Source organism: Macaca nemestrina, chromosome 8, assembly GCF_043159975.1.
Source record: "Macaca nemestrina isolate mMacNem1 chromosome 8, mMacNem.hap1, whole genome shotgun sequence".
Classification (NCBI taxonomy): Eukaryota; Metazoa; Chordata; class Mammalia; order Primates; family Cercopithecidae; genus Macaca; species Macaca nemestrina.
The window spans coordinates 143201616-143227707 of record NC_092132.1 but is presented as its reverse complement, the minus strand read 5'-3'; the positions used below and the strand labels follow the sequence as shown (position 1 = coordinate 143227707).

Below are 26092 nucleotides of genomic sequence, written 5' to 3'. Positions count from 1 at the left end.
GGAAATTTCAGGTGGTTGAACAGATGCTGGGCAGTGTCTGATGTTAGCTTCTTACTGAGCCTCGGCTAAAGTGTTTATTAGACACATCTCGAAGGGGTAGATGAGTTTGAGTTTCAAGTGTCCAGTGTCACAATTTTTTAAAAAACTTAAATGTTTGTGGGTACCTAGGTGTGTGTATTTATGGGGTCTGTGAGATGTTTGATACAGGCTTGCAATGCATAGAAATCACATCATGGAAAATGGGGTATCCATTGCCTCAAGCATTTAAGCACTCTGCTTACATTCAGAGTGTGTAATTAGAAAGTAAAAATTACCGCTCACTTTTCTTAAGAAATTCCAGAGAAGATCTTTTGTAATTGGAGTGAACGATGGATGACTAAAGACAAAAATTTCAGACTGTAATGCATGACTAAATCCTGGGGCTGCTGCTCGCCTCCGCCCACTGGGGCATGGAAGATAGATGACTGAAATCTTTGAGGGGCGTTTCCTCGGGAATTTCCTGGCAATTTCGAGTTTTATAGACGTCTTAAGGTTTGTTTTTTGGTAAGTGTTAAGCAAACGAAGCTTTCTGGGTGCTTAATAATTGAGATGGAAGGGACAAAAGGCTAAGAGTTTTCTGGGGAGTGTTTTCCAGTAGGCTTTTTTTTTTTTGTTTTCTTTTTTAAGCCATCATAAGCAAGTGGAAGAATTCCAGGACTAGTTGTCTGGTATTTTTTTTGAAGTTCTTTTTTTTTTTTTTTTTTTTTTTCCTTAGAGCAGTTTTAAGTTTATAGCAAAACTGAGCAGAAGGTACAGAGATTTCCTATATATCCCCTTCCCCACATGTGTAGCTTCACCAACATCAGTATCTCCCGCCAGAGCGGTACATTTGTTTCAGTTGATAAACCTGCAGTGACACATCAGTATCAGCCAAAGTTCATAGTTTACACAGGGTTTACTCTTTGTGTTGGGCATTCTGTGGGTTTGGACAAACGTCCAATGACCTGTATCCCCCATTATAGTATCATACAGAGTAGTTTCACTGCCTTAAAAATCCTCTGTGCTCTGCCAATTCATTCCCCTCGACCCTGGCAACCACAGATCTTTTTACTGTCTCCATAAATTTTGCCTTTTACTTGTATGGGATTTTTTTTTTTTTTTTTTGAGCCTGGTTAATTGGTATCAAACTCGTTTTTAGTTGGGAGCATGTCCATTTCCTCATCCTTTGTAGTTCTTTAAACAACTGTTTTTGTTGTTGTTGTTGTTGTTGTGTGTTGTTTTTTTGTGGAGCAGGCTTGGTTAACAACATTCCAAGTGTCCTAAGCACAAACCAGACAGAACAATAGCATCCTTGCACGTTTTTCACCTGGGTCCTCACCTCCAGGGGACACAGAGGGGTGACGAAATGGAAGACTGTGTCCCACTCTGATCTTTGTCCTGGTCAGAGGGGGACAACAAGAATGCAGCTGGTAATAGTATCAGGAAGGAATTGAATACCAATATTTCCGAAGGTGACATCTTTCCGTTGCCCTAGATCTAGGTTGAATTTAATTCTTCAGCATGAAAAAAGCCACTGTATTCAGTTACCAGTCAACTGAGCCGTCCATTCTGTATGTTTGTCTGGAATCTTGTCACACTCCATGACTTGGTAGACTCTTCAGTTTGTCTTATATTTGTCAATGTGTGTTATTCATGGAAGCAAGATACTTCTTTATTGTGATACCAAATTGAATAAAGTGACTGGGAGTTACACATTCACAGGGTAGTTTACTGAAGGAGCTACCTGAAGCCATTCTTAAACCAAAGTAATTAAAACAAATGTTATTAACAACAAAAGGAGAGACATAGGTTATTGAGCAAGTAAAGATCTACTAAGAACTTGGAGGAGTAAGGAATGAGCCTGGAGGTTTTTGTTTTTTGTTTTCTAACCTCAGCTCTTTATGTTTGATTTTTACCAGTCATAAATTCCACAGACAAGCTTGTACTGAGAAGCAGAAACAAACCCCTTGTCTTGTTGTTTTGTCTATTTGCCTTTCAAATGAGGCACACCTGGTTTGGCAATCCAGGCTATAAGGAAGAGATTTTTTTTCAACATGGAAAACGTGATTGAAAAAGTGTAAAATTATATATTGAATAGGAATAAATCATCAGTTGTTTTTAGAACACAATTATAAAATATATACATATAAGTATTGGTAAATATTTTTATCTTATTTATAGTCTTTGTTTTTTTTTGAAGTGTTGTTTTTCAAAAGTAGCAAAGGGCATAGAATAGTAGAACAGATGATTATAGTACATTTTTCATTACATTAAGAAGATGCAAAAAACATTTTCCTCTTCTGTATTTTTCTGTGATTGCCATCATTTGTTAGTAATAGTTACAGTTGCAAAAGACTTGGTAAGAGTTAAAATAATGAGTTAGAAATAAAAGCTAGATGTAGGAACAGAATTATGTTGAGTGTTTAAGTAGAGCATACATTAAAAATAGATTCATTGAATACCTAGATTATTAAAATATATATTAATTCAGCAGAAATCCTTTGAATCTATTGGTAGCCTTTGTCTTTTCGTGTTTTTTTGTTTGTTTGTTTTTTGAGATGGAGTCTTGCTCTCTTGCCCAGGCTGGAGTGCAGTGGCGTGATCTTGGCTTACTGCAACCTCCACCTCTTGGATTCAAGCGATTCTCCTGCCTCAGCCTCCCAGGTAGCTGGGATTAGAGGCATGTGCCACCACACCCAGCTAATTTTTGTATTTTTAGTAGAGACGGGGGTTTTGCCAGGTTGCCCAGCTGGTCTTGAACTCCTGACCTCAGGTGATCTACCCACCTCAGTCTCCCAAAGTGCTTGGATTATAGGCGTGAGCCACTACGCTTGGCCACCTTTGTCTTTTTAAGAAGTCATTTTGCTTTTGGGGACATTAAAAGTTGGTTACTTTTATGTTTTATAAAAGTGTCAAGTTGTCCTATAAACTATAACAATTTTATATGCAATGCTGAAAAAGGACTTTGAATTTTCTTGGGATGTTAAAGTAAGAGTAAATAGTAAATTACTGTCTCTCTTGATTTTATACAGAAAAAAGTAAATTTGCACTAATATCTTTTAAAATATTTTTATGTGAAAAGTCTATTTTGGCCTTGTCCTATTGGATTTTCTGGTCTGAGCTGCCCTACGGTAGTTGACCATAGGAAGTAATAATGATAAATTTCTCTTTTCTTATTTTGGTTTATACAAGAAAAGTAATGGGCAGTGTGCAGTGACTCACGGCTGTAATCCCTTTGCTTTGGGAGGCTGAGGCAGGAGGATCACTTGAGTCCAGGGGTTCGAGACCAGCCTGGGCAATGTAGCCAGACTCCGTCTCTACAAAAAAAAAAAAAAATCAGCTGAGCATGCACACTTGTGGTCCCAGCTAGTCCGGAGGCTGAGGTGGGACAATCACTTGAGCATGGGAGTTTGAGGCTGCGGTGAGCTTTGCACTCTGATCCTGTCTCTTTATAAAAAAAAAAAAAGAAATTATTGGAAAACGCACAGCCAGCAATCACTAGTTTCAGAGTTTTTTATAAAAATAAATCACATTTTCAGAGAGATGACCTGTTTGTCTTATTTTAAATAGGTAGTGTGACAACGTGATTATCTTTTTAAGACACCTTATTTAAGACAAATGGGTTGAGTGACAGGAGATTCTTTTGGAAACTCAGAGATGGCCTGTGATGAAGCCTAAATGTCACTGTGAAAGCCTTGACCTACTTTCTCCATCCTGGCCACCATCCCAGCCTGATCAACCTGGTGAAACCCCATCTCTACAAAAAATACAAAAAAATTAGCTGGGCATGGTGGCTACTGGGAAGAATGAGGCATGAGAATCCTTTGAACTTGGGAGGCAGAGGTTGCAGTGAGCTGAGACTGTGCCACTGCGCCCCAGCCTGGGTGACAGAGCAAGACCCTGTCTCCAAAAAGAGTCTTTACCTGCTTCCTGCAGGTACCCTTTCGTTTTTGCAGACTTGCTGCCCGTAGCAGATAGCCAGGATTCCCTTCCTTTTGCTGTTTTCCTTCTCATTACTTGGTCCTGTGTACTTGTCTTAGAGCAAGTTTCTTCTTGTGGGGTATTTGCTTATGCTTTTATTCTGTTCTACCGATATGACCTCTAAACTCGAAAAGTTGACACTGTTGAAGTTGAGCGATGATATATTAGGATGTGGTGGTTAGAACATAGGCCTGTAGCAAGATTCGAGTGCTTTGATACTCCTTTTAAGCAGATGAGTGAATACTGTGTGTTGTTGAATTGGAAGAGTGTGTCTTAGTGAGTCAAACTTGCATTGACTGCAGATTTTCACTAAATATCCTACTCTCCAAATTATTTAAGGTCATTTTAAAAAATAATGAGAAAGCAATCCAAATCAGTAGATAGAATTAGTTTTGTGGCTTTCTTTAGCTTTACTGTCTTTCATGTACTCAGTAACTTGATGCCTTTCTATATCTCCTGCCAAATGTGTTCTCTCCTTCAGTTTCTTGCAGACGGAGTGTACCTCTCCGACAACACTCAGCATATTTGACTTGTTTTGTTGGTGTTTGGGTGTGTCATGATATCGCTTTGATTAGGTTGTTCACTTGCTTCTTCTGAGCCAGAGACACACCCCAGACTTTGTAGCCTCTTCAGAACCTCTCAGATGTTTGCTGAATGATAGTTTGGTCTTTTGTGAGAAATATCTTTTTTTTTTTTTGAGACAGGGTCTCACTCTGTCACCGAGGTTGGAGTGCACTAGGGCAATAATGGCTTACTGCAGCCTCGATCTCTTGGGCTCAGGTGATGATCCTCCTACCTTAGTCTCCTGAGTAGCTGGGACTCCAGAAATACCCTACAATGCCTGGCTAATTTTTATGGGTTTTTTTTGTTTTTGTTTTTTTTGTTTGTTTGTTTGTTTGTTTTTTGTAGAGACGGGGTTTCACTGTGTTGCTCAGGCTGGTCTCAAAGTCTACCTGCCTCAGCCTCCCAAAATGCTGGGATTATAGGCATGAGCCACCATGCCCAGCTTAAGAACTGTCTCTCTTTCTTTGTTATTCACACACTCAGTGAAAATCCCAGGTAGTACTGTAATGATTATCTGGCTTTGTTTCACTTCCCAACTCCCTCCCCCTCACAGTGTTCCTCCAGCATTCCCATTGTGCCTCTATGACTGGTCTTACCCTTGAATGGGTCCTTCATTTTGACCACTGAAGCAAAGCAAAATTCTTGCCTTATTATATCTAAGTTTTAGAATTACTGGAATTTGAGCATGACCTAGTTGTTTGGATTGAATTAGTCATTGTTTTTAATTTCACAAAGGTTATTCAATATCTCTTTCATTAAACTTTATTAATATTGATGCTTCTTGGCTTTTCTTTTTATGAACAGACCTCTGAACTCCCTGGGACTTTGTTTTATGTAAAAATCAAAACCTTAATCAGATACTAGGATAAACAAATACCGTGCAGAATAGAATTCTAGAAGGCTAGAAAGGCCTTTGGAGTATTTGAATTATTTTAAGTGTTGGGTGCCTTTTCTTTAAACCCTGGAATAGGTTCTCAAGTCCGTCCTGCACAAGTGGTTTAGAATTAAAGTACTTTTTCTTTAAAATTTTTTTTCTTTCTTTTTTTTTTTTTTTTTGTGAAATAGGGATAGGGCCTTGCTATGTTGCCCAAGCTGCTCTTGATCTCCTGGGCTCAAGTGGTCCTCCCCTCTCAGCCCCCCAAAGTGTTGGGATTAGAGATGTGAGCCACCATACCCAACCAGCATTTTTTATTTAATAGATATTTTATGTCATACTCTGAAGTTATTCCCCTTTGTCTGTGAAGAGGTGAGGGGCTTTAGCTCCATAATATAGGATTGGAATGAGTGGGGAAAGCTGGAATTGGATATTTCTGGTTGTCTTCTCATCTACCCATTAACTTGCTTCTATCCATGGGAGCTCCCCCTCCTTTTTTTTTGGTTTGAGACTGAGTCTCGCTCTGTTGCTCAGGCTGGAGTATAGTGGTGCTGTCTAGGCTCACTGTGACCTCCATCTCCTGGGTTCAAGTGATTTTCCTGCCTCAGCCTCCCAAGTAGCTGGGATTACAGGCATGCACCACCACACCCAGCTAATTTTTGTATTTTTAGTAGAAATGGGGTTCCACTATGTTGACCGGGCTAGTGTTGAACTCCTGACCTCATGTGATCCACCCGCCTTGGCCTCCCAGAGTGCTGGGATTGCAGGGGTGAGCGACCACCCCTGGCCCGTGGGAACTCTTTTTGATTAAGGACACCTGACCAGGCCGGGCGCGGTGGCTCAAGCCTGTAATCCCAGCACTTTGGGAGGCCGAGACGGGCGGATCACAAGGTCAGGAGATCGAGACCATCCTGGCTAACCCGGTGAAACCCCGTCTCTACTAAAAAATACGAAAAACTAGCCGGGCAAGGTGGCGGGCGCCTGTGGTCCCAGCTACTCGGGAGGCTGAGGCAGGAGAATGGCGTGAACCTGGGGGGCGGAGCTTGCAGTGAGCTGAGATCTGGCCACTGCACTCCAGCCTGGGCGACAGAGCGAGACTCCGTCTCAAAAAAAAAAAGAAAAAAAAAAAAAGGACACGTGACCATCCATCCATTAGGGCATCAGAATGCCTTTTGATTTTGTTTTGCTTTGTTTTGTTTTGCTTTTGTTTTGGGCAGGTGCAGGCCCAGTACTGGCCTGTCTTGTCTCTGACAGCCTTGGCGTCCCAGTTCCCTGGGGATGGAGGTCTGCTTTGTGTTTCCAGTCCCTGTGGAAAGCACATCAGGTAGGGTCAGCTTGGGGCAGACCCAGTCAGGTCTCAGGCCTGTCTGGTTCAGCTTTTCTTTTCCTTTTGTTTTTGTTTTGAGATGGAGTCTTGCTCTGTCACCCAGGCTGGAGTGCAGTGGCACAGTCATGGCTCACTGCAACCTCCACCTCCTGGGTTCAAGTGATCCTCCTGCCCCAGCCTCCTGAGTAGCTGGGACTACAGGTGTGCACCACCATGCCTGGCTAACTTTTGTATTTTTAGTAGACACAGGGTTTCACCATGTTGGCCAGGTCTCAAACTCCTTACCTCAGATGATCCTCCCTCCTCAGCCTCCCAAAGTGCTGGGATTACGGGCGTGAGCCACTGCACCCAGCCTGGTTCAGCTTTTCTGATTGCAACATTAGTTGCTGGGGAATGGTTGTCAGGTTTACCTTGTTCTCGGGGCTGGCAGCCGTCTCTTCAGCAGGGAGGGATTAGGAACCCCTGTTTGGCCTGCCTTCTCCAAGGCTGCTCTAGCGTGAACGAAGCTGGTCCCTCCCCCGGCTTGGCTTTTGAAGTCTGTGCAGTGTGTAGAACCCAGAGTGACTGACGGGCATCTCAGACAACCACAGAACACCTGTGATGATGTGTCATTGTTGAACTCTAAAGACCCTCTCATATGTTAGGAGTGGCAGCATCACTGCACAGGTACATACTGTCCTGTCTGCGTTCTCACACTTCACGTGATGATCCAGGACTCTATGCAGTGCCTGGCGCAGGGCTGAGCAGGTAGAAGGGGCTCAGAGCAGGTTGGTTATTTTGAAAGAACTCAAGAAACTCTCGTGTTTATTTTATTTTATTTATTTTTTTGAGACAGAGTCTCACTCTGTCTCCCAGGCTGGGGTGCGATGGCGCGATCTCAGCTCTCTGCAGCCGCCACCTCCCAGGTTCAAGCCATTCTCCTGCCTCAGTCTCGTGAGTAGCTGGGATTATAGGCGCGCGCCATCATGCATGGCTAATTCTTAATTGATGCCTGGCACGTGCTTTTTTGGTTGTTTATGGTTTTGTTTGTTTTTGTTTGTTTTGAGACTGAGTCTTGCTCTGTTGCCCAGGCTGGAGTGCAGTGCCACTATCTGAGCTCACTGGAATCTCCACCTCCCAGGTTCAGGTGATTCTCCTGCCCCAGCCTCCTGAGTAGCTGGGATTACAGGCACGCATCACTATCCCCAGGTAATTTTTATATGTTTTTTAAGTAGAGACGGGGGTTTCTCTATGTTAGCAAGGCTGGTCTCAAACTCCTGACTTTAGGTGGCCTGCCCGCCTTGGCTTCCCAAAGTGCTGAAATTATAGGTGTGAGCCACCATGCCTGGCCTGTGATGTTCTTTATCTTAAAGTATGCATTTTAAAGGAAACCAGTGTCATTTTCCCATATGGTTTTTCTGGTGTACACATTCCTGTCCTCCATATCTATCCCCTAATTCTTACAGAAATGGGGGAAGAGTGGGCAAGGGGTGCTTAGCAGCAGGTTGCAATTGTGCATTTAATGTAGGAGCTGGCCACGGAACGCCTTCTACCACCTGACCTTGAGGCAGTGAACACTCCAACCTTCCAAAGCTGATGGTTCCCTGGCTGCTTCTTTCTTTCTTTTATTTTGAGACGGAACCTCACTCTGTCACCAGGTTGGAGTGCAGTGGCTCAATTATCCTGCCTAGGTTCAATTGATTCTCCTATCTCAGCCTCTCGAGTAGCTGGAATTACAGGCAACTGTCACCATGCCTGACTAATTTTTGTATTTTTAGTTGAGACAGGGTTTCACCATGCTGACCAGGCTGGTCTCAAAGTCCTGACCGCAGGTGATCCGTCCGCCTCAGCCTCCCAAAGTGCTGGGGTTACAGGTGTGAGCCACTGCGCCTGGCCCCAACTACTTCTAACCGAGCCCCGACCCTCCCTTGACTTTAGCCTCTATAGGGGGTGCATATAGATGGTGAGGAGCATGAGGTCTGATGGTGGAGGTGGAATAGGTGCAGGAAGGAAGATGTTTTCAGTGGTTCCCAGAAAGTGTGGACAGGTTACACCTGCTGGTGTGAGTTCCTGGAAGGCCATGGAAGAGTGACTGGCGTAATGCAGAGATGATCGCATGTGTACTCTATATGATGGTGGCAGCATGGATAACAATTCCCAGATTCCACTGCCAGCAGGGCTGACTTATTCGTGGAGAGCAAGAAGGAAACATTCTGAGTTATTTTTATTTTTGGCACTAAATGTTTCAAAACATTTTTCCTTCCTCAATCCCTTAGCTGAAAATACTGGGGCTTTGTTTATTAAAAGAGTAAATTTAATGAAAAGCTATCACCAGCAAGTTTTTTTCTTTTTCTGTACATTTGTAGAAGCAAAGAGTCTAAAAGTTCATGTTGGAGCAGGGGAAGACTGTGGGCAGAGGAGGACAGAGGCACTGGGTTACTGGTGGTGGGCTTGCAGGGACATTGTGAGTTTGGAGCCTGTTTCACCCACTTTAGGAAGGGATGGGTCGGGGGTGGTGACTCACACCTGTAATCCTAGCACTTTGGGAGGCCAAGGAGGGTGGATCACTTGAGGTCAGGAGTTCAAGAACAGCCTGGCCAATGTGGCGAACCCTCATCTCTACTAAAAATATAAAAATTAGCCAGGTGTGGTGGCGTGTGCCCGTAATCCCAGCTACTCGGGAGGCTGAGGCAAGAGAATCACTTGAACACAGGAAGCGGAGGTTTCAGTGAGCTGAGATCGTGCCACTATACTCCAACCTGGGCAACAAAGCAAGACTCCATCTTGGGGGGGAAAAAAAAGGAAGGGATGTCCTGCCCTAGACCGGCAGCCCCCAGCACCCAGCCTATTGCAGTGGTTTCCTTCACTTTTGCAAATCTGAACAAGCACACTTGGGAGAAGGGTGAGGAGGCGGGGAAACTGGAGTCATACTAAGACTGCTGTCTGGAGGTTTCTGTTTTGCGTGTGCCATTCTGCTTTTTGGGTGATGTGGTTTAATGAGTCAAGCCCTGATGACTGATAATGCTCTTCTTCCTCATCTTCCTCCTCCTCCTCCTATTGAGTGAAAGTCACATAATACGAAAACGTCATTTTAAAGTGAATTATTCCATGTCATTTAGTACATTCCCAGTGTTGTGCACCTGCCACATCTCAGCCAAGCATCTTTGGAGGGGTGGGGCAGATACATTGGTGGCATTCTTCTGGGGCCTGGGAATTCTTTTACCAGGCTTTGTAGCAACTTTCTTTCCAAGGTATGACTTAAGAAGAGTAGGGGTTTTGGGGCTATGCCTGAAGATGCAGTGTTGATTGGAGATCTTTGACTTGGTTGTGGGGATTCTTAGTGTGCATGAGAGGACAGAAAGGAGGGCATCCAGGCCTCCTGGTCTGTTCTGGGGTTTATGTGATTTAATGAGGGGCTGATACACACAGGCTCTGTAAAAAACACATAGAAGAGAAGTACAAATGAACGTTGTGTAATTCCTGTCTTCTGCATAGAGCTTTTTTTTAAACATAAATTTTAAGTTTAGCTCTGGAATGACTGGCAAGACCCAATTGAAGGTAGGGTGGCAGCCGGTGGTGATGGTGGCAGTGATACACATTTAGATGATTACCAAATTAGACAGATAACTGTCATCAGTCACTGTTGAATACCTGTTCTATACAGAAGTTTGTACTGAACTAGGAGTTCTAGGAAAATAAAATACATGATCTAGGGCATGGGGAACTGTGTTAGGATTTTGGTTAATGTCGTTGATTCTTGTAAATATGGAATCTGACCTCATATGGAGAAAATCATTTGCGTATTTGAAAATTACTTTGGGGGGAACCGTGGCTTTTGATTTTTCCAGAAAAAAAATGTGATCCTCCTGAGCAAAGCAGGCTGCAGCTTTGAATTTCCTTCATATGTATGAGTAGGTGGAAAGTAATGCTCAAGTCATTCTTTTGAGTTGACTTTCAGTTTGGATTATTTGTTTGCGAGAAATCTCAGGCAGAATTTGTAAGGATGCTGGAAAAAGAAAATTCAGTGTACATCAGGCTTTCTAAAAACTTTCCAAACGGATCAGCCTTTCCGAGGAAAAGAAATGCCTCTTCTTCAGAAGTCCTTACCTTTTTTTTTTTGAGATGGGAGTCTTGCTCTGTTGCCCAGGCTGGAGTGCAGTGGTGCGATCTTGGCTCACTGCAACCTCTGCCTCCTTGGTTCAAGTGATTCTTCTCCCTCAGCCTCCCAAATAGCTGGGACTATAAGCGCGTGCCACCATTCCCGGCTAACTTTTTTTGTATTTTTAATAGAGACGGGGTTTCACCATGTTGGCCAGGCTGGTCTCAAACTCCTGACCTTAAGTGATCCTCCTGCCTTGGCCTCCCAAAGTGCTGGGATTACAGGCACGAGTCACCTTGCCTGGCAGTAGTCCTTACCTTTCTTGTCATTTATAGACTTGCTCACATTTGGGGAAGGATTCAAATAATTAGTCATTTCCAGACACCAGAGATTACATGAACACTGACTCTAAAGACAGCATCTGTTAAAGTGCATACCATCATAATAAAAATATATGACTGCTGGATTTCTTTGCTGAGAGATGCTTTGATGAAGCACTTTTCTACTATTAGCATATTAAATGTTGAGGAAATTAAAGAGTTTAATTTTCTTAGATCCTCCTTATTCCTAAAATGAAGTCTATGCTATTAACATTGTATTAGTACTAGGTTATAGTAGTAGTGAATTTTAGGCCTATAGAATAAGCCTTCCTCTCTTACTCCTCACTCTTTCTGTGCTTCCTTCCCTCCTCTTTTCCTTTCTTTTTAAAGAAGGGATTTTTAAAAAGGTAATGGAAAGGGAAAATATAAAATCAGAAAAATATTTCCCCTGGGTGCCGTTGTTTGACTTACCAACTTTATTATTGTTTTCATATGATTCTTGTTTTTCATGTCATAAAGGTTATTGTTTTAATCATCATATCAGTCTCCCTATTTTTGAAGAATAATAGAAGAGGTGACAATGTTGACATTTTCTTATGTCGCAGAGACGGTGCTAAGTGCCTCCTAGGGGTGATCTCATTTAATCCCCACAGCAACCCTAGGAAGTAGGTATTATTACTGTCTTTGTTTTCAGAAGGAGAAGTTGACGTTGAAACCCCGTCTCTACTAAAAAAAAATACAAAAAACTAGCCGGGCGACGTGGCGGGCGCCTGTAGTCCCAGCTACTCGGGAGGCTGAGGCAGGAGAATGGCGTAAACCCAGGAGGTGGAGCTTGCAGTGAGCTGAGATCCGGCCACTGCACTCCAGCCTGGGCGACAGAGCGAGACTCCGTCTCAAAAAAAAAAAAAAAAAAAGGAAATTAAGTGAATTCCCCCAGAGTTAGAGAGCTCTGGGGTATCAGCCCCGAACCTCTGCTCTGACCCACCATCGTGTGGGTCTCAGGTTGCCATTGATTTCCAGAATCCACCAACTCACCTGCTCTCCCTTCATATTCTAGATTCTGGGCAGACAGGGTCTGGCACTGCATGGGAGCTGCCCGTGCATAGCTCCGCGGAGGTCATGGTCAGGTAGAGGTAAGGTGGGGAGAGCGCCATCAGGGGTCTCAGAAAAAGGTTCCTGGAAAGGCCACACTGCAGTTGAGTGTCAGAGGCTGATTTCCAGTTAACCACCTGAAGAAGGGAGGTGGAGCATTTCAAGTTAGAATGCCATTTAAAAGGCAGGGAGCAGACAATACTTCAGCGGGCCTAGGGGTGGGCATGTGTGCACAGATGTGTTTTGCATTTAGAAATTATAATGAGGGAGAGGCTTCTTTGTTTAAATGACATTCATGGACCGGTAGACACTTGCCAGTGACCCACTGGCCCATCAACTAGAGTTTTGGAAGCATTGTTCTGGCCTGTCCCTTTGGCATTGGGCTGGGCTCTCTTGAGACCTTGGAAGAGATTTATGGCTGGGAAAACGGAAGGGTAGTTTTACATGATTTGCTCAGACTCATAATCAAGTTATTGTTAAGCTGAGAGAACACCTGCTCTGCCGAGCCATGTCTAAGCGTGCTCCTGGTCACTTTCACCGTGTCAGAGTAGAGGGAGAGGAGGAGCGTTGGTTATTCATTCTAACGTTAGCCAGAGAGCTGCATGCCTCTGTAATCCCTAGGAATGTATCCCAGAACATCGATTTTCCTTGCTCTAAATCTTACCCTAATAGACCCTGCAATGAAGGCAAATTCGGATCTGACACAATTACCATTTTATTGTGGGCTGTTTAAGTTTCACTATATGTATTTTATGCTTTTTTGTGTGCGACACTGCTCACTGACTGAAAATGCCATTTTTATTAAATTTGTATTAATGGAACACCATAGTTTTTTTGTTTTTGTTTTTGTTTATTTTTTTGAGCCTGGGTCTTACCTTGTCACCCAGGCTGGAGTGTGCAGTGGCACAATCACAGCTCACTGTAGCCTTGACTTTCTGGGTTCCGGTGATCCTCCCACCTCAGCCTCCCCAGTATTTGGGACTACAGGCACATCCCACCATGCCCAGTTAGTTTTTGTATTTTTTGTAGAGACAGGATTTTGCCACGTTGCCTGGGCTGGTCTCGAACTCCTGGGCTCCAGCAATCCACTCACCTTGGCCTCTCAAAGTGCAGGGATTACAGGTGTGTGCCGCTGTGCCCAGCCCTGGACCACCATGTCTTATGCACTTCATTTGTTGGACACTACTTACCATGCTATGACAGTGGTTTCTTTTTTTTCCTTTTTCTTTTTTTTTTTTTTTGACTAAATCTCACTCTGTCGTGCAGGCTGGAGTGCAGTGTCTGGATCTTGGCTCGCTGCAACCTCCACCTCCCCGGTTCAAGCAATTCTCCTACCTCAGTCTCCCACGTAGCTGGGACTACAGGCATGCACCACTATGCCCGGCTAATTTTTGTATTTTTAATAGAGATGGGGTTTCACCATGTTGGCCACGCTGGTCTCGAACTCCTAACCTCAGGCAATCCGCCTGCCTCAGCCTCCCAAAGTGCTGGGATTACAGGCATGCGCCACCACACCCGGCCGACAGTGGTTTCTTGCATCTTACCGTCATTTGAGTTTGTCTTCCCTTGCCTGCCAACTTATCAAGTTTCCTCAATTACATTTAACCAAATCCTAGGAAGGACAAGATATTTTTAAGTGTTAGTTTATATTTTGTTTCTATTTGCTTTATAATTTGACTTGAAACAGTTGGGATTTGGTGTTGTTTTCTAATTGAAGCATTATAATATGGTGGTTAGTTGCAAGAGCTCTTGCGGTAGACTGCTGGGCTCTACCCTGTGCCACTGCTTCTTAGTTGTGTGACTTTAGGCATCATAATAGTTTGTGTTGGTCCTGAGAATTGAGTTATATGTGTTAAATGCTTAGAACAATGCTTGAACCTGGCAAGAGCTCAATAGGAGTTTGCTGCTGTTTCCACCATTCCAGAAGGTACAAGAGTCTAAACATACATTTAGAAGAGTGATAAGTTTGTGGATAAAAACTATTTTCTTCATAGAAGAGGTGGAATACAGTATGATCTCTGTTCATATGAACACCTTATGCTCTTTTAAAAATACTTTTTCCTCTTTATAAAAACTTACAGGCCGGGCACGGTGGCTCACACCTGTAATCCCAGCACTTTGGGAGGCCGAGGTGGGTGGATCACGAGGTCAGGAGTTCGACACCAGCCTCACATGGTGAAATCCCGTCTCTACTAAAAAAATGCAAAAATTAGCTGAGCGTGTTGGCGTGCATCTGGAATCCCAACTACTCAGTAGGCTGAGGCAGGAGAATCGCTTGAACCCAGAAGGCAGAGGTTGCAGTGAGCTGAGATCGTGCCACTGTACTCCAGCCTGGGTGACAGAGCGAGAGTGACTCAAAAAAACATAAAAAATTTGGAGGGTAGAAGAAAAAAAAAGTTTCCCATGGTGGGTGTCTAAAGTAATCACTACACATTTTGCTTTGTGTCTTTTAGCTTTGTTTCCTCCTTAAGCTTAGTATTTAAAAATATGTAGTTATAATTGTGTAAATAATTCCAATATCAATTTTTAAACTTAGGCTAACATGAATATAATTTCCTGTGATTAATATTTATACAGTAATTAAAAATGTTTGCATAATAGTACATCAAGGTGATTTTTCACCTTTGTTTTTTTAACTTTGTGTTCTTTTTGTTTATCCAACCATTTGTGCTCTTGTTCCCAGTATTTTTTGTGAGTGATTCTCTGATGACTGTATTTCTTTATAAAAACTCTTTTTTATTTGGGCAGTAATCCCCAAAGTAGAGTCATCGAGTCAAAGGTAAAGAATGTCATTAAATCTCAATACACGTTTACGATGCTTCCCATGAGGGTGGGCACGTCAGATGCAAGATCTTTGTCACTGTACCTCCTCAACATTGGGTATCATCTATAAAATGCACTAACATTTCATGGAAAACAATATGTCACTGGTGACTAAAGATTTTCACTAGTGGATGTGAACATTTTCTTGTATAAATGTGGCCTAATTGTGTTGCTTCTTTTCTGAATCCTCTGATAACATGTTTTGGCATCATCTGGGTGGTTTTTCTTTTTTTTTTTTTTCCAATCACAGTGTTTTATCTGTTTATATTAACTCTTCATATATGAAAGATAATAACCTTTTGTCTATCATACTTAAAGGCATTTTTTTTTCTAGCTTGTTTCCCTTTTTGCGTTAAAAACCTTTGATGTTTTGAAGTTTTAAATTCCATTCGGTATAGTAATAGCTTCCACTGTGCTTTCTTCTAGAGCTTAAAAAAAAAAAACCTTATAACAGTTTTCTAAACACAAAGGTGACAGCAGGAGTCACATAGTGATTCTTCACCCTTATGACTTTAACTAAATAAAGAATAAAGAAATAAAGAAAATAAAGAAAGTACTATCCATATGTGGATGGTAGATTCATTAGCAAAGGCCCCTTTTTGATAACCCCTCCCCAAACCGTCTCCTCTGTAAAATGTTTCTTGCTGATTTCTTCCAGGGAAAATAAAGCATGTATTTGCATATATTTTAACAGGAATGAGATCATGCTGTACTCATTGTTCTGCACCTCACATTCGATCACTTCAGAATATATTTTTGAGATACCTCCATATGAACAGCTATAACCCTGTTATAGAAGATTGTATGTGTGTGTGTGTGTGTGTGTGTGTGTGTGTAGAATGTTATAGTATATTTTACAAATATAGCCCAGTATTCTCCCAATGGATGTACTGTTTAGTCACGCCTATACTGACAGACCTTTGACCCTTTCCAGATTCTTAAGCTAAGTATGTTCTCTACCTTCCAGAGGTTTAAGAAATACTCAGTTTTATTTCCTTCAGGGTTAATAATCCCTCTCTATGCTCGGAACACTCTTGAGATGCAATTAGAAAAAGACAAATCTCTAAATCAAAGTGGTGGGACCTAAAAAAAGCCTCGAGGGTTATGAAGGCTTCACTTTGTGATTTGAAACAAGGTACTTTTTTTAAATTGGCTTTGGTGATGCATATTGGAACACCATTGTTTTCAGCATAATTTATGTGTTTCACAGCTTAATTCAGCCATTACACGTGATGCAGTGTTTAGACATAGCAATAATTACAAATTGTACATGTTTACAGATAAACATACCTCTGATCAAAACAAAACAGTGGCAGCAAGAATGATGTTCTGTCCATGTAAGAAATCGATGAAGAATAATTAAGAATGAACTGTATCTCGTTGACTCAAAACATTGCATCTGCCTTTCTGTCCCATCTGTTTTCTGAACAAAAATCTGCCTGTGCCACGTGGTTTGTTTTTATTTGTATCCTATAACCAGCCTCTTGAGTTCCACACCATTGTATTTTCTACACTTAAGCTTAGTGTGTTTTGCACAGGAAATGTTTCTTGGATGTTTTATCCTCATACCAAGTGAGAATTTAAAATTTAAGAGATTACCCACACTCTTTGCTTTTCTGTACATGTGATGAAGAAAGAGTGGGTCTAACCCAGCACACTAAAATGTGTTTGACCTGTAAAAAAAAAAAAAACCAGTAAGCAATTAAATCCCGTTATAGTTGCTTCTGTGTTTAAAACGTACTTAATGGCATATATATTTACTTGAAGCTAACAAAGTCCCCAGTCAGGTTCTTGGGAGTTTTTTTTACAGGGCTCATTGAAGTGTTTGGTCTTTAAAATCCTTCATCTCATGCTAACTGCCAAGTCAATGCAGACAGTATGGCCGAACAGAGCTGGTCACATTTTCCCTGAACATGCTATTAAAAATATATTCGCTGGGATTCTTTTGACTCGTGGCATAGCTGAGGTGCCTTTGATTCAGGAGGGCTGTTGCTTATGAATTGCATGTGGAAGAACTAAAAATAGAAATGTGAATTTTCCAAAAGAACGCTATGATACCAAAAATGGCTCACTGGCTTGCCTAGAGCTGGGCTGTTTTGTGCCCAAGGTACAGTAATAAGAACTGGGATGCAAAGCCCTGTAGGGTGCATCTGTCCCCTTCCCTGACACCACTCACCCCCAGATGGCTCGTGAGTGGCACTGTGTGGTTGTCTCCGTCTCACTCTTGCGCAATGTTCTGCTGCCTGTCTGGGATGGAGCAGGTGTTCTTTTGAATGTATTTGTTAAGCCTCTGAAATGTATGCATTTCCCCCACCCCAAGAAAAACACACATGTGCATGCTCTGTGCTTTTCCCTGGTTACTGTATTGTTCCCATCGCTTTTTTATTTTTATTTTTTCCCTTGGGTTAGGGAAAATCCACTCATTTTCTATTTGGTCCCTTCAGGAATTTGCCTTAGGGGCTGTTGGGCCAGGCTTCACTGCAGCCAGACAGAGCTTATCAGCTGTGTGTTACCTCTCCCAGACACTTCTTGAACACTGTTCTTGCAAGAGAGCCCATGCATCTGAACCTCCTCTGTGTAATGTGGTGCGGCATTAAAAGCTTACCCAAATAGCAGGGATGATTGCATCTTGTTGATTTCCAGGGCTGATAACATTTTCTTGCTTAGCTAAAAAGAAAAGCCAGATGACTGTTTCCAGGAACTGATACACTGCCGTGCATCGGGCCCCAGGTGGTCCGCATGAAGGAAGCTACAAGGTTGGAGTCCTCCTGCCGTCCCCTTTTACAGTTCATAAATCTTCTGATTTATGGGGCCATTTGTGATTGCAGACACGTTTATTCATGGGGGATTTCCATCAAGATCATAACCCACTGTAAAGCAGGAGGAAGAATCAGGAATTAGAATGGTGTACATTGTTCTTTGTTAGAAAAGAATCCCAATTCTTTGGTCATAGACAAATATTTGCTTTTGAAGAATCTGGTGGTGTGTCGGTGGCTTTGTTCACATCAGTGCACAATCACATGCTCTCTTGCCGCCCAAGGACGCAGAAGCTTATGTTACACAGATCATTTTATAATGTTTGCCATCCAGGCATGTGTTATTCAAAGTGTGAGTAACTTTTTGCCTTATCTCCTCTTCCTTCCCTCCCTCTCCCTCCTCTGATTTAGCTCATTTCTGGAATGGGGCAGATTTTCATCTCAGGGAGTTGATAATGGTTTCCTAGGGAGGGTGACAGAACAAGTGTCACCTTAGCTATAGCTGGAGATGAATATTGCCATGCAGCTTACTTGCTTTATGTTAAACCAGCATTAGGGAAAGAGGCCTTGCATCTTTGATCAGCAGGATGTTACCTCTCCCAGACACTTCTTGAATGCCATTCATCCATCTGAGCCCATGCATCTGAGCCTGGGATGAAATTAAAGGCAGTGGATTAGGAAGTCGGGGGCCTGGACCTCTGGGAAGCCCCTTGACCTCCCTGGGCCTCAATTTCTTCTATAAATAGGAAGAAATAATTCTAACAATTCCTAAGCATTTGCTGCTGCTGTCAGTGTCTCCTTAGATGTTGTGAGGGGGAAAGGAATGAATGGAGGTCAAGTCCCCAAGTAGTTTTGTGTTTGTCTGTTTGTGATCACTGTGTCGCCAGGCTGGAGTGCAGTGGAGTAATCTTGGCTCACTACGGCCTCCACCTCCCGGGTTCAAGTGATTCTTGTGCCTCAGCATCATGAGTAGCTGGGATTACAGGCTTGTGCCACCACGCCCAGCTAATTTTTGTAGTTTTAGTAGAAACGGAGTTTCACCACGTTGATGAGGGTGGTCTCAAACTCCTAACCTCAAGTGATCCATCCACCTTGGCCTCCCAAAGTGCTGGGATTACAGGTGTGAGCCACCATGCCCAGCTGCAAGTAGTTTTTGCCATATAATAAGGGCTCAGTAAACATTAGCTCTGATTACCATCATCCTGGTTTACAGATGAGGAGCGGAGACACAGAGGAGGGCAAAGTCACGTGGCCAGGGTAACAGCACGTAGCAGAGTCGAGGCTGTCCTCAGGAACCTGTGGTCTTTGCTGTCACCCTGTGCTGCTTCTCAGGAAGGTAGTAGCTTGTCACCCATTAAAAATGGGTAGTTATTTGAATGAAAAACAGAATAACCCCAGGAGGCAGAGGTTGCAGTGATGAGCTGAGATTGCGCCATTGCACTCCAGCCTGGGCAACAGAGCGACACTCCTGTCAAAAAAAAAAAAAAAAAGTAAGGACTCCTTGTGTGAAATGCACATGCTTGCTTTTAACATTGCAGTACTGGACTATAAACATTTGCCGGGGACTGGCAGTGACCAGCCATGGGGCAGAGCATGGGAGGGGAGCAAGGCCGTGATCCTGGGAAGCTGCAGTCCAAGGAAGCAGTGTAGACAGTAATCAGAGACTTGCAGGGCTGTGTAATAAATTCCAGGAGAAAAAGAAAAAGATTTCCAGGGGCTCGGAGGGGCCTGTGGGATGGAATCCGTCTTGATCCAGGTGTGTGTGTATGGGGTGGTTAGATGGATGGCAGGTCTCCAGGGGAGGTGATGCTTAGGGACTTTCTGTAAAACCAGGGCCCCTGACGTGCGATGGGCTGTACAAATGACTGGGAGCCTAACTAGTCATTTATCAATGCACGTCTGTAAATATTTTTGTTTTCTTTTTAAACCTGTTTTTTTTTTTTTTTTTTTTTTTTTTTTTTTTTTACTAGGAGACAGAGTCTTGCTCTGTCATTCAGGCTGGGGTGAGGTGGCGTGATTTCAGCGTACCACAGCCTCAAGTTCCTAGGCTCAAGCTATCCTCCCACCCCAGCCTTCCAAGTTAGCTGGGACTGTAGGCGTGCGCCACCATGCCTGGCTAATTTTTTTGTTTTTGTTTTTTTTTTTGTAGAGACAGGGTCTCACTATGTTGCCTAGGCTGGTCTTGAACTCCTGTGCTTAAGTGATCTGCCCCAACTTGTCCTCCCAGAGTGCTGGGATTACAGGTTGAGCCACTGTACATATCCTGTGTAAGTACTTTTTAGCCTACGTATTCACTAGCTAACACTTTTTCACCAGAAGGAACTTTTGGCAGCTCGATGTTAAGCTAAATTAAAGCCTGTTGGTTTTTTTCAGAGGGTGAGAGGGAAATATTGAAGGGTCAGATGGGGAAATGTCAAATTTCCATTTTGTCAGCATGCTCAGGGCAGCAGTGTGGAAGATGGATTTCAGTGGAGTAAGAATGGAGTCAGAGGGACCACTTAGAGGCGATTCAGACAATAATAAACAATAGAGGCCTCCAGGTAGGTCCTTGGGGATGAAGGCAATTGAGTCCCGGATATTAGTAAGGCAGAGTCCTGGGCCTCCTCCTAGCTCTGAGATCTTGAACCTTCCCAGGCTTCAGTTTTCTCATCCATCAGACAGAAAGCATGACTGATTTGAGTGTATGTTTCAGGCAAAATTTTAACCACAGTGGGAAGAAGACTGCGGCATGTTTTAGAAAACAGGAAGCAGAAGTGATTTGGTAAGATTAATTTCAGCAGGACTGATGTGGGTTGGCTGCTAGTTTAATTGGTTTATTAGGGTCTTGTAGGCACCCTCTTATGATAGATACCAAGTGAATTCCAGGAGATTTATAGTCTTAGGTTTGTCAGTAATGCCATTTGCAGAGGAATAAGGTTCTTTATTTCTTAAATTTGGAAGGGTCTCGTAGAAATAAGATACTTCATAAATATCTAGTAACCTGTCACTGCTTTAAAATACCGCAAAGATAAACGATGCTGATTGCCGCGTGCTTGGCTTGATGAATTATGTATGTAGCCTGCCCTGGAGTTCTTTATGGCCGCGCATAACGAATCAGCTTTTGTTCTAGGTATTTTCAGTGGTAGTGCTTGTAAAAGAAGAGGTCAAAGCAAATGCATTAAAGAGATGTGGTTGGTGCAGGATGATCAGGTTTTGCTGTCCTGTTCTGTGCGTTGCTTCTGTTTGTGCTTTGATTTTTCATTATCAACTTTGGGGAGGGTGGGAGGAGCAGCCTTGTGGCATTAACAGCTGCGTGATAGTACAGAGCAGGCAGCGACTCTTCTTGGTTCATGCACCTCGAAAGCGGCTCTCTTTTTGCCTTCCTTCTCCTCCTCTCTGCACCTGCTTTGCATAGCTCTTAACTACTTTTCCACCTAGTAATAAAAAAAAAAATTGAAATAAATGGTTAGGAACATGCCCATGATCTTTTTTCTCACTGACTTTCTCTAGACTCTAGATGAAACTAGAGAGGATTAAGAAATATGAAACACAGCAGAGAATGTCTTGTTTTTCCTCTCCCTTTTTCTCCTCCCCTGGCAAAGATTTCTTTAGAATCTGAGCGAGATATCAGAGGTACTGTTTACATGTGAAGTAGCGATGACCATGGGTGGAAGCCAGTTGTAACATTGCGTTGTCATTTATAACTTCTTTCGATGTGAAGGTTACTACCGACTTTATGAGGAGTCTCCCAGACACAGGTGTCATGACTGACTTATAAGTAATTCATTAGTAAGGGCCAACCTGTGTATTTCATTGTGGGTTTGTGAGCAGCCTCATCTTCCATAAGATGATCATTTGTTGGGCTGATCCAAGGCAAAGATCCGAGTAGTTGGGAGTAGCTACAAATTGAGATGAGCCCAGGCCTACTGTTTGGAAGGGCACATCTGTCTACCAAGGGCTGGTTTCAGTGTATTAGCAGAGTGACACTAGGCAATCGGTTTATAGTCAGTTTAAAAATGTTGAGGCTGTCCTCAGTGATTAATTATGGCTTTTAGCTCATACTGGATTAAAAAAAAATCTTCACATCTTTGCAAGAATAATCATTAACTTAGTTTGTCTATAATATAGCTGAAAGATGCAACACAATGCTCATGCAATGTAGAGAAACGAGATAACATCTAGAGTTTACGTGTAAGTAGCTATTTGTCAGGATATGTATTCATTGATTCTAGATTCATTTGGTAGGAATTTCCAGAGGCCTTGCCGCAAGGGATAAGCACCTGGGAGATGCAGCTGAATCACCCTTAGAGTCTGTGCGTGGGGAACTTGGTCTAGAAAATGGATCAGGCTTGTGCACTATACCACTTACTATAATAAATGGTAAAAAGTAAATCTGGACAGAGTGCCACGAGAGTTCAGACGAGAAAGAGGATCCTTCCAACTGCGCGGGGCCATGAAGAAACTCGAGTTCCATTTATCAGTGGTAGGAAAGGCATGTTGAGAATAAAGGATGGAGTTAAACAAATGATCTTTCCCTCAAATCCCAGGGTTTTTAACCTGTTACTGGAAAAGTATAGCAATTTATAATGTTTGAATTATTAGCCTGTTGACATGTAATAATACTTTGCATACTTTTAAAATCCTGGGGTTGGATTAATAATAAGAGTGGAAACATTGTTTTTATAAAAAAAATTTTCTGTGTAACACACTATAGGGAAGTAGCTATGGGCCTCCTTTTAATTTTAGGCTATTTTAGGCATGTTTTATTTTTGGTGTCTTAGGAACTGTCAGAAGCATACTTTGAAGAACATGAGGGTATATTTTTAACTTTTGTTGTAAAAATGTAGCAAAAAATTTATATGGTGAAGAATTTAGTGGATTTGCATATGCTAATGACAATTGTGATTTTAATAAAACCACAGCCTGTGTTTAATTGCATTTCCTACTAGCACAGACTTGAAGAGTTCAATCCATCTGCTTTATTATCTTGTTTCCTTTAATCTGTATTAATGCACCTTAGCAGTATCAGAAATTTTGTTAATATGTTATGTGTAGCTGAACTGTAAGCTAAAAATAGATCATACCAACCCATCTCTCTTTCTCTTTCTTTTTTTCCCCACTGTGACCTTCAAATTTATTGTTAGTGACTTGCAAATGATGGGATTATACCTTAAAAATTGTCTTGTATCAGATATATATTTCCCCCTTCTCTAAAGAAAGCTAATTATGCAAGTACACTGTTCTTTCTTGATTCATGAATTCATATGATTTTATTTTCAGATTCCTCGAGGTAATTGCTTATTAGACTGGTTCACAAGATGAGAGATATCCAAGTAGTCACATGAACAGTTTCCATCCCATTCATGCCGTTCTTTCTTCTGCAGAAAATAAGTGAGTCAATCACTGTTCATGAGAATGTGTAAGAGACTGGGGAGAGAGAAGGGACTCAGTGGCCATTTTGTATCATGGATCCTTTTTACTAAGGATAAGAGTGATCCTTACTGACTGGCTGCAGTGGCTCATGCCTGTAATCCCAAAACTTTGGGAGGTTGAGGTGGGAGGATTGCTTGAGCCCAGGAATTCAAGACCAGCCTGGGCAACATGGCAAAACCTCATTTCTACAAAAAATAAAAAAAATAGCTGGGCATGGTGGTGGATGCCTGTAGTTCCAGCCACTGGGGAGGCTAAGGTGGAAGGATGGTTTGAGCCTGGGAGGCAGAGGCCTCAGTGAACTGAGATTACTCCACCGTACTCCGGCCTGGAGGACAGTGAGACCCTGTCTCAAAAAAAAAAAAAAAAAAAAAAGTCATCCTTGCTAAGTCACCATAGATCCCTGTTCTAGGTTCCCATTCAGTGTCAGAGTTTTATCATCTGATAAAACAGGGATCAGTTAGAGAGCTTTCAGCAGGCAAAATGACACTGAGTTTACTGGACCAATGGTAAAAAGAAGTGCTCCTAGGTTCCCAGGCCCTCTTCTTCTATATTCTTCCTGCTTAGAGAAAGAGAATAATAAAACCACTTCAGCTAGGAGTAAAGCTTTCCAAAAACTGCCCAGCCAAGTCCCCAGGGAAAGCAGGATTTCAGCTTCTCTGTCATCACCTCTGTTTGAGCTTGGCATATGCTTTGGCACTTTTTCCGTGGCTCTCACTGTCAGGAGAACCAAGCCGCCTGAATAAGGAGGGGTGCGGAGGACAGTCATTCTGTAGCTGGAATAATCCCTGCCCTAGTTTTTCTGCCTTCCTGAGAAAAATACTAGATACCACTTGTTTTACATAAACCAGGCTTCTGGCCTTTTTGGACTATGAAAATTAAATTCTTCTAAGACACTAAATGTCAAATTTGGGAACCAAAAATAGTTGGACTAAGTGGCTGCCTGATTTAATAGTGGCAACTCAATTCAGATCATAATTACTAGAAATTTCAAAGAAGTTATAGGAGCCTCACCTTGAGTAGACTAGGATATGACAGCTGAGTGATATAAAATTGTACTTCACAGCCACTTTCTAAAATGAAGTTTTCTGGAGAGTAATGCATGTCACGTGTCATCTGTTGCTTTTCTATGTGATTCCACTTCACCAGGGCTGTCCTGGGAGGAGTCCCTGGTTGTGTTTAGCTTTCATCGAATTAGGGTAGTAACTCCTAGTCTCCTTCCTCTCCGTCCTCTGTACCTTGTGTCTCTCTTCCCATTTTTGATTATTGTAAACAGGAGTGTCTAAATTTTGCCTTTTGAGTTTTGTTTCTTAAACTAAGTAGAGCTACGTTTTTATGGGGAAATAATTTCTCAGCCTATCATCTTGAGAGTGAAACATGTTTTTTGTTTTGTTTTGTTTTGAGACAGAGTCTCACTCTGTCATCCAGGGTTGAGTACAGTGGCACAATCTTGGCTCACTGCAACCTCCAGCTCCTGGGTTCAAGTGATTCTCCTGCCTCAGCCTCCTGAGTAACTGGGATTACAGGTGCATGCCACCATGTCCGGCTAACTTTTTGTATTTTTAGTAGAGATGAGATTTCACCATGTTGGCCAGGCTGGTCTTGAAATCCTGACCTCAAGTGATCCACCCACCTTGCCCTCCCAAAGTGCTGGGATTACAGGTGTGAGCCACCACACCTGGCCTGAAACATGTTTTTGATTTGTTTTTTAATCTAGATGGATTCCTAATTGATTTGTTGGAAACTAGATATCCTTTCTAGTAACTAATATGTGGTTCATACCTAAAGCCAAAAGAAATCTCAAGTAATTTTTTGGATGAGACAATTTCAGCACCATGTTATGTAACTTTATGATATCATCTTATCTGAGTCCTCTCTCCCTCCCTCTCCCCCTTCCCTTTCCTTTTTTCCCTAGTGCCTATAGGTGTGAGTTTAAAGATAAAATGACTGCCAAGTGACCCAAAGTTCAAGGACTTTTGTCCTGGCATGCAACTGGAAAATTCAGTTTACATGATAAATTTCAAAACTGTCTGGTAGATAACTGGTACAAATAATAGGAAGAGAGTAACTAATTTTATGCTCATTGTGGTTCTATAAGATGATATAAATATATGAGGATTTTAGGAGAAATAAATTAAAAAGTGATCTCACTGAAACAGTTATTTGTAGATTGCATTTTGACTTGTCTGAAACACGTCAAGGTTAACACAAGAATATTTAGGATATGAATTTGCTCCAAGGAACATTAAAAATATTTTTACTTGGTGATTCTGATAGGAAGATACTGTGTCTACTAATGTGGGAGGGTGGACAAAGAGGAGGAGGAGCGGGGCAGGGCCATTTTCTTGCTTGGTGTGAAGAGCACCTTTGAGTTGTGCAGTGGACAGCCCTCATGGCCAGTAGCAGCAGATTTGGTTGAGCATAGGTGTAGAAAATGGCTTTATTTTTTAATTTACTCTTCTGTGTGTATGTTACTAAAACACCAGAGATTTGGTTTAGGTCCTGCTGCTTGCCTCACAGAAAGCCAATCACTGAGATGAGTGTTGCCGGGGAAGAAGGCTTTAATCAGGTACTGCAGCCATGGAGATGGGAACTCAGTCTCAAATCCATCTCCCTAACCGACTAAAATTGGGGGCTTATATAGTGGGAAGGCAATGTAACTACGTGCCGGTAAACAGGAATTAGGGAGGTATAAGGAAGAGGAGTTGGTCAACAGGAAGCTGGTGGTCACTGAGGCAGCCATAATGGGTGAAGGGTCTGGCGTCTCCTTATCCAAATGCAATGATGTGGTGAGTTTCAGCTCCTTGATATCTGGGAGACCTGATGGTTGGTTTTCTGAGAAAGGAATTC

At 42.4% G+C, this 26092-nt stretch overlaps 1 protein-coding gene across 2 annotated transcripts in view; it reads left to right on the top strand.

The window, feature by feature from the left end:
* The window catches only part of LOC105491142 (multifunctional ROCO family signaling regulator 1), a 109219-nt gene that overhangs the window by 3823 nt on the left and 79304 nt on the right, over positions 1 to 26092 (top strand). The gene's annotated exons all lie outside the window — the stretch shown is intronic.